General features: G+C 45.2%; 1 long non-coding RNA gene across 1 annotated transcript; it reads right to left on the reverse strand.

Moving 5' to 3' along the window:
* Positions 1-520: 520 nt before the first annotated feature.
* LOC129833715 (uncharacterized) lies at positions 521-8,322 on the reverse strand. The gene is made up of 4 exons (XR_008756097.1): positions 5,651-8,322; positions 2,642-2,711; positions 2,209-2,297; positions 521-1,533 (listed from the first exon to the last, which is right to left on the reverse strand). It is a non-coding gene; the product is annotated as an uncharacterized LOC129833715 (long non-coding RNA).
* Positions 8,323-9,127: the final 805 nt, after the last annotated feature.

A 9,127-nucleotide genomic window follows, 5' to 3' on the forward strand; every position in this document is an offset into this window, starting at 1 on the left:
CATTCCGGTTGCTGTTCTCCGCTGGTGCCGTTGCTGACTGGCTCGGTTGGTGCTGTGACATCAGCAGCATCCCGTTACGGAATGGGAAGGACCACTGATCGACGCGCGGTGGGTAGAGACGATAAATTGCTACGATTGACGATCGTGAAGGGGGGAAAAAAATGGACTTACGTAAACATCTGCCCATGAGCGTGTTTTTACAGTGTCAGGTGTTTTTAATTTATGATATTGAATAAGATACAATTTGATGTTATTGTGACACCATCTAGCTCGTTGGTTGTTTTCCAACCATAGGACTATTGAATAGACAATTGGAAGTTAATCATTACTGTAAATCAATGGTGATATTTAAAAGTAAAAACAGAACTAAATATGACAAACGTTTTCCCAATCGCCAAAGTATGTATTTTCCTTGTACAAGCCCCAGCTCCATGGTTACCCTGAATAGCTACTTACATTCCATTAAATTGTCCTGACCTCTGGTGTGGATGCTCTTCTTAATAACTACTGAAACTATAGCATTGTTTAAGAAACCCCACATATCCAATCATAGGATATCAAACTTTATTATCTTACAAACAAGTAAAAAAAAAAAAAAAAACAGTAAAGATGGGACATTCACAGTTATATCAATGTGTCAAGTCAAGACCAAAGATGAAATAACATATTTGACGGTAGTTACCCAACCTACCCTGTACCCCCTCTTCCACAATACAACATTAGAAGGTTTGAGTGGGTCATTAAAATGGTGCTCATCACACCCACAACTAAAACTAATCAATAGCTTTAATCCAGACTTTGAGTCGCTGAATCCAAGGTCCTGGTCAATTTCATTTTAACTCTTGTTTTACTGAGGAAATAAACTGAAACTCAAAACTATTGAATTTAACAAATCTTCATAAAAATGTTATCCTGAATTAGCTGATTTGAAGTGGAATTGACCAGATTTGTGTTGTTGTGTTGGGCTGGAACAAAAGCCTGGCCTAAGGCTGAAACCCCCAGTGTAGGGAGGAGCAGGGTAATATAAAAGGGGTAAGGCTGGGATAAGGGGTTTGGTAAGGTAAAATATCTACCCGTATACAGCTCTTCATCAGAGAGACTGTAGAGTCAACCACATGTTGACAGTAAGGCTGGTTTCCCAGACCCAGATTAAGGCTCTACTCCTGAACTAAACAAAATCATAGTCAATGGAACATCTCCAGCTTCATCTGGGTCCAGGGTAAACCGTCTATGGGGGTGTCAGAACAAGCCCCAGTCCATCCTCCCAACCAGAAACGGACTGGCCATGGGGCAGATCCGGATAATGCCAGATTTGGGCTGGTCCATCTTTAACCCAGTCAAAATTAGGGTTGTGTGCCAAATTATTATAATTTGGCCAATACTGGGGAACTCAAGGGGGAGGGGGGGGGGGGGTGTGGCCCAGTGTTTTAGAAATGCCTGGGCCAAGTCGACCAAAAACGTCCATCTTGTTCCTCAGCTCAAATTCCCAACAACTAGCCTGGGTTCCAGCAGTGAGTCCCAACGTTCAGTCACCTGCAGAGAGAGAAAGACACTGAAAAAGGATTCTATTCAATTCTAATGGGAGTGACAACACAAACACATCCCCGTGGTAACCGGAAAACCACAACATTCCGAATTCTGCACATACAGCGGTTTTATTGGAAAATATTTAACCCCCATTATGCCGGGTTTAAAGTACCACAACGGTTTTCTCTTTCAACTAAACGATTATAAGGGACATTCATTGGACAATGAACAGCTTCCCCCTCAACATGTGGGTGACGGGGTTAAAATGCAGTCAGGGACAATAGAGAGGGGGGTTAACAGCTTCCCCCTCAACATGTGGGTGACGGGGTTAAAATGCAGTCAGGGACAATAGAGGGGGGTTAGCTCATCCAAACAGTGTCACACAGACAGTACAGAGTGAGAAGAGGCCTGCTTAGTGAAGAGAGGGTGGTCAATGGAACCAGAACAACATTCAAAGGTTAAGCTACCCCCCCCCCCCCCCAGAGTGTTACACCAGACCCTGACCCTGACATACAGAGTGTTACACCAGACCCTGACCCTGACATACAATCTGATAATACACTATTGTAGAAATGAAGTCGAAATGATGACGAATGTGCTGCAGTTCAATTGTACTGCAGGATTACTGCATGTAGACAGGGTCTCAAATAACGCTGTACAGTAACAGTATTTATGTCTTACCCTGGAGCCCCGGGACACGGCGTACTCCACACTCTCTGACCCGTCAGCGTTCTGATAGACCAGGTCAAACTTCCCCGGCTCCACCGGGGCTGAGGGGCAGACACACATGTTAGGGTGGTCTATCTTGGTAAGGTAGTGCCATGTGCCTTCAGATGGCTGAGGGAAACATCGCCCGAGTCCCGATTCTCCACCGTTCTCCCAGAGTGCACTGGAACACTTCTCATCGTGGATTTAACAATGGAAGCTCACTCCAGCCAATCATCACACCAATCCAATGACAGGAAGTTGTGCCAGTGCACACTTTGGGAGAAGGGTGGAGAATCGCCATTCAACAGTTATTTCCTTCATTTCCCCCCCCATTCATTTCAACTGTTAAGTGATGGATCTTCATCCTACCTTGATGAGCAGAGAGAAGCCATCTGTTTGGCCTTACCTTGATAAGCAGAGAGCAGTTCTAGCTCAATCTGTTTGGTGCTGTGGTCAAAATGAATGATTTTCCCCTCCTGATAAAACAGGGAGACACACACAGTGAGAAAGAACATTACCCAAATGAAACAGCTTATAATTTTTTTAATACGCAGCATATAAACCAGGGGTGTCAAACTCATTCCACGGAGGGCCTAGTGTCTGCAGGTTTTTGGTTTTTCCTTTCAATAAAGCCCTAGACAACCAGGTGTGGGGAGTTCCTAACTAATTAGTGATGTTAATTCATCAATCAAGTACAACGGAGGAGCGAAAACCCGCAGACACTCGGCCCTCCGTGGAATGAGTTTGACACCTGTGATATAAACATTTCTTACCACATGTATTTAGTCCGAGTTCAGAGCATAACTTGAGAAAAAAAAGTGCCGTCCACATACTGTTAGAGGAAGCATTTCCTAACCGTGTTCAGACAGCTCTTTCTCCTCTAGTTATACCAGACACTGAGGAGAGGAAACAGTTCCTAACCGTGTTCAGACAGCTCTTTCTCCTCTAGTTATACCGGACACTGAGGAGAGGAAACAGTTACTAACCGTGTTCAGACAGCTCTTTCTCCTCAAGTTATACCAGACACTGAGGAGAGGAAACAGTTCCTAACCGTGTTCAGACAGCTCTTTCTCCTCAAGTTATACCAGACACTGAGGAGAGGAAACAGTTCCTAACCGTGTTCAGACAGCTCTTTCTCCTCTAGTTATACCAGACACTGAGGAGAGGAAACAGTTCCTGTGTTCAGACAGCTCTTTCTCCTCAAGTTATACCAGACACTGAGGAGAGGAAACAGTTCCTGTGTTCAGACAGCTCTTTCTCCTCAAGTTATACCAGACACTGAAAGAGAGGAAACAGTTCCTAACCGTGTTCAGACAGCTCTTTCTCCTCAAGTTATACCAGACACTGAAAGAGAGGAAACAGTTCCTAACCGTGTTCAGACAGCTCTTTCTCCTCAAGTTATACCAGACACAGAGGAAACAGTTCCTAACCGTGTTCAGACAGCTCTTTCTCCTCAAGTTATACCAGACACTGAGGAGAGGAAACAGTTCCTAACCGTGTTCAGACAGCTCTTTCTCCTCAAGTTATACCAGACACTGAGGAGAGGAAACAGTTCCTAACCGTGTCCAGACAGCTCTTTCTCCTCAAGTTATACCAGACACAGAGGAAACAGTTCCTAACCGTGTTCAGACAGCTCTTTCTCCTCAAGTTATACCAGACACCGAGGGGAGAGAAAACAGTTCCTAACCGTGTTCAGACAGCTCTTTCTCCTCAAGTTATACCAGACACTGAGGAGAGGAAACAGTTCCTAACCGTGTTCAGACAGCTCTTTCTCCTCAAGTTATACCAGACACCGAGGGGAGAGAAAACAGTTCCTAACCGTGTTCAGACAGCTCTTTCTCCTCTAGTTATACCAGACACTGAGGAGAGGAAACAGTTCCTGTGTTCAGACAGCTCTTTCTCCTCTAGTTATACCAGACACTGAGGAGAGGAAACAGTTCCTAACTGTGTTCAGACAGCTCTTTCTCCTCAAGTTATACCAGACACTGAGGAGAGGAAACAGTTCCTAACAGTGTTCAGACAGCTCTTTCTCCTCAAGTTATACCAGACACAGAGGAAACAGTTCCTAACCGTGTTCAGACAGCTCTTTCTCCTCAAGTTATACCAGACACTGAGGAGAGGAAACAGTTCCTGTGTTCAGACAGCTCTTTCTCCTCAAGTTATACCAGACACTGAGGAGAGGAAACAGTTCCTAACCGTGTTCAGACAGCTCTTTCTCCTCAAGTTATACCAGACACTGAGGAGAGGAAACAGTTCCTGTGTTCAGACAGCTCTTTCTCCTCAAGTTATACCAGACACTGAGGAGAGGAAACAGTTCCTAACCGTGTTCAGACAGCTCTTTCTCCTCAAGTTATACCAGACACTGAGGAGAGGAAACAGTTCCTGTGTTCAGACAGCTCTTTCTCCTCAAGTTATACCAGACACTGAGGAGAGGAAACAGTTCCTAACCGTGTTCAGACAGCTCTTTCTCCTCAAGTTATACCAGACACTGAGGAGAGGAAACAGTTCCTGTGTTCAGACAGCTCTTTCTCCTCAGGTTATACCAGACACTGAGGAGAGGAAACAGTTCCTAACCGTGTTCAGACAGCTCTTTCTCCTCAAGTTATACCAGACACTGAGGAGGAAACAGTTCTTAACCGTGTTCAGACAGCTCTTTCTCCTCAAGTTATACCAGACACTGAGGAGGAAACAGTTCCTAACCGTGTTCAGACAGCTCTTTCTCCTCAAGTTATACCAGACACTGAGGAGAGGAAACAGTTCCTAACCGTGTCCAGACAGCTCTTTCTCCTCAAGTTATACCAGACACTGAGGAAACAGTTCCTAACCGTGTTCAGACAGCTCTTTCTCCTCAAGTTATACCAGACACTGAGGAGAGGAAACAGTTCCTAACTGTGTTCAGACAGCTCTTTCTCCTCAAGTTATACCAGACACTGAGGAGAGGAAACAGTTCCTAACTGTGTTCAGACAGCTCTTTCTCCTCTAGTTATACCAGACACTGAGGAGAGGAAACAGTTCCTAACCGTGTTCAACAGCTCTTTCTCCTCAAGTTATACCAGACACTGAGGAAACAGTTCCTAACCGTGTTCAACAGCTCTTTCTCCTCAAGTTATACCAGACACTGAGGAGAGGAAACAGTTCCTGTGTTCAGACAGCTCTTTCTCCTCAAGTTATACCAGACACTGAGGAGAGGAAACAGTTCCTAACCGTGTTCAGACAGCTCTTTCTCCTCAAGTTATACCAGACACTGAGGAGAGGAAACAGTTCCTGTGTTCAGACAGCTCTTTCTCCTCAAGTTATACCAGACACTGAGGAGAGGAAACAGTTCCTAACCGTGTTCAGACAGCTCTTTCTCCTCAAGTTATACCAGACACCGAGGGGAGAGAAAACAGTGAGTCTTTCAACTATTTTTACTTACTTTATACTCAGACACCTCTGGCGTGTAGTTCTCTGTCAGCTCCAGCAGCTGTGAACACACACACACACACACACACACACACACACACACACACACACACACACGACAGAGTGATAATGAGTTACATGGAGGTCGTGTAGCACCTTAGCAACACACAACTCTACAGTCATCTCTCACTGTTCTATTTTAATTAGAGGTTTTATTCACATGGAAAATGGAGGGACTTTCAGTAGCAAGAAAAAGTATGAACCTTTTGGAAAGACCTGGATTTCTGCATAAATTGGTCATAAAATTTGATCTGATCTTCATCCAAGTCACAACAATAGACAAAACACAGTGCGCTTAAACTAATAAAACACAAATTATTGTACTTTTCTTGTCTATATTGAATACATAATTTAAGCATTCACAATGTAGGTTGGAAAAAGTATGTGAACCCCAAGGCTAATGACCTCTCCAAAAGCTAATTGGAGTCAGGAGTCAGCTAACCTGGAGTCCAATCAATGAGACAAGATTGGAGATGTTGGTTAGAGCTGCCCTGTCCTATAAAAAACACTCACACAATTTGAGTTTGCTATTCACAAGAAGCATTGCCTGATGTGAACCATGCCTCGAACAAAATAGATCTCAGAAGACCCCAGATTAAGAATTGTTGACTTGCATAAAGCTGGAAAGGGTTACAAAAGTATCTCTAAAAGCCTTGATGTTCATCAGTCCACGGTAAGACAAATTGTCTATAAATGGAGAAAGTTCAGCACTGTTGCTACTCTCCCTAGGAGTGGCTGTCCTGCGAAGTTGACTGCAAGAGCACAGCGCAGAATGCTCAATGAGGTTATGAAGAATCCTAGAGTGTCAGCTAAAGACTTACAGAAATCTCTGGAACATGCTAACATCTCTGTTGATGAGTCTACAATACATAAAACACTAAACAAGAACGGTGTTTATGGGAGGACACCACGGAAGAATCCACTGCTGCCCAAAAAAAACATTGCTGCACGTCACAAGTTCGCAAAAGAGCACCTGGATGTTCCACAGCGCTACGGGCAAAATATTCTGTGGACAGATGAAACTAAGGTTGAGTTGTTTGGAAGGAAGGAACAGAAAACACTATGTGTGAAGAAAAAAGGCCCAGCACACCAACATCAAAACCTCATCCCAACTGTAAAGTATGGTGGAGGGAGCATCATGGTTTGGAGCTGCTTTGCTGCCTCAGGGTCTGGACAGCTTGCTATCATCGACAGAAAAATGCATTCCCAATTTATCAAGACATTTTGCAGGAGAATGTTAGGCTCTCTGTCCGCCAATTGAAGCTCAACAGAAGTTGGGTGATGCAACAGGATAATGACCCAAAACACAGAAGTAAATCGACAACAGAATGGCTTCAACAGAAGAAAATACGCCTTCTGGAGCGACCCAGTCAGAGTCCTGACCTCAACCTGATTGAGATGCTGTGGCATGACCTCAAGAGAGCAGTTCACACCAGACATCCCAAGAACATTGCTGAACTGAAACAGTTTCGTAAAGAGGAATGGTCCAAAATTCCTCCTGACCATTGTGCAGGTCTGATCCGCAACGACAGAAAACGCTTGGTTGAGGTTATTGCTGCCAAAGGAGGGTCAACCAGTTATTAAATCCAAGGGTTCACATACTTTTCCCACCCTGCACTGTGAATGTTTACACAGTGGGTTCAATAAGACATGAAAACCTATAATTGTGTGTTATTAGTTTAAGCAGACTGTCTATTGTTGAAGATCAGATAAAATGTGATGATGAATGACTGCAGAAATACAGGTCATTCCAAAGGGTTCACATACTTGCTCTTGCCACTGTACACCAGCAGCATCTTTAACTCTCTCCCTCCTCGTCCATTGAGACTCTACTGAATTCATACAGCTAGGAGTTTCCTGACCACATGACCTAAGCAGGAAAAACTCCAGAGTCTGAATGGAGTGATTCTATACATCAACTATGGTCTTCTTTCTACTAGTACACAAAGGTCCTTCCATTTGAACCACTGGGAAACAGTGGCACGTGTTACTGAGTGGACCAGCCTGGCTAAATAAAGACACATGAAATGAGTGAAGGTAAGCGCATTGCTTCTATTTGAACCCAGTGTATCAGACTGAGCTGTGAGTACGGAACTGTTCCACCAGCAGGTCTATAAGAGGTGGGTTACCTGGAAGGTCTATAAGAGGTGGGTTACCTGGAAGGTCTATAAGAGGTGGGTTACCTGGAAGGTCTATAAGCGGTGGGTTACCTGGAAGGTCTATAAGCGGTGGGTTACCTGGAAGGTCTATACGCGGTGGGTTACCTGGAAGGTCTATAAGCGGTGGGTTACCTGGAAGGTCTATAAGCGGTGGGTTACCTGGAAGGTCTATAAGCGGTGGGTTACCTGGAAGGTCTATAAGAGGTGGGTTACCTGGAAGGTCAGTCTATACGCGGTGGGTTACCTGGAAGGTCTATAAGCGGTGGGTTACCTGGAAGGTCTATAAGCGGTGGGTTACCTGGAAGGTCTATAAGCGGTAGGTTACCTGGAAGGTCTATAAGCGGTGGGTTACCTGGAAGGTCTATAAGAGGTGGGTTACCTGGAAGGTCTATAAGCGGTGGGTTACCTGGAAGGTCTATAAGAGGTGGGTTACCTGAAAGGTCAGTCTATAAGAGGTGGGTTACCTGAAAGGTCAGTCTATAAGAGGTGGGTTACCTGAAAGGTCAGTCTATAAGAGGTGGGTTACCTGAAAGGTCAGTCTATAAGAGGTGGGTTACCTGGAAGGTCTATAAGCGGTGGGTTACCTGGAAGGTCAGTCTATAAGCGGTGGGTTACCTGGAAGGTCAGTCTATAAGCGGTGGGTTACCTGGAAGGTCAGTCTAAGCGGTGGGTTACCTGGAAGGTCAGTCTATAAGCGGTGGGTTACCTGGAAGGTCAGTCTATAAGCGGTGGGTTACCTGGAAGGTCAGTCTATAAGCGGTGGGTTACCTGGAAGGTCAGTCTATAAGCGGTGGGTTACCTGGAAGGTCAGTCTATAAGCGGTGGGTTACCTGGAAGGTCAGTCTATAAGCGGTGGGTTACCTGGAAGGTCAGTCTATAAGCGGTGGGTTACCTGGAAGGTCAGTCTATAAGCGGTGGGTTACCTGGAAGGTCAGTCTATAAGCGGTGGGTTACCTGGAAGGTCAGTCTATAAGCGGTGGGTTACCTGGAAGGTCAGTCTATAAGCGGTGGGTTACCTGGAAGGTCAGTCTATAAGCGGTGGGTTACCTGGAAGGTCTATAAGCGGTGGGTTACCTGGAAGGTCTATAAGCGGTGGGTTACCTGGAAGGTCTATAAGCGGTGGGTTACCTGGAAGGTCTATAAGCGGTGGGTTACCTGGAAGGTCTATAAGCGGTGGGTTACCTGGAAGGTCTATAAGCGGTGGGTTACCTGGAAGGTCTATAAGCGGTGGGTTACCTGGAAGGTCTATAAGCGGTGGGTTACCTGGAGGT

This window comes from Salvelinus fontinalis, chromosome 34 (genome assembly GCF_029448725.1).
Source record: "Salvelinus fontinalis isolate EN_2023a chromosome 34, ASM2944872v1, whole genome shotgun sequence".
NCBI lineage: Eukaryota > Metazoa > Chordata > Actinopteri > Salmoniformes > Salmonidae > Salvelinus > Salvelinus fontinalis.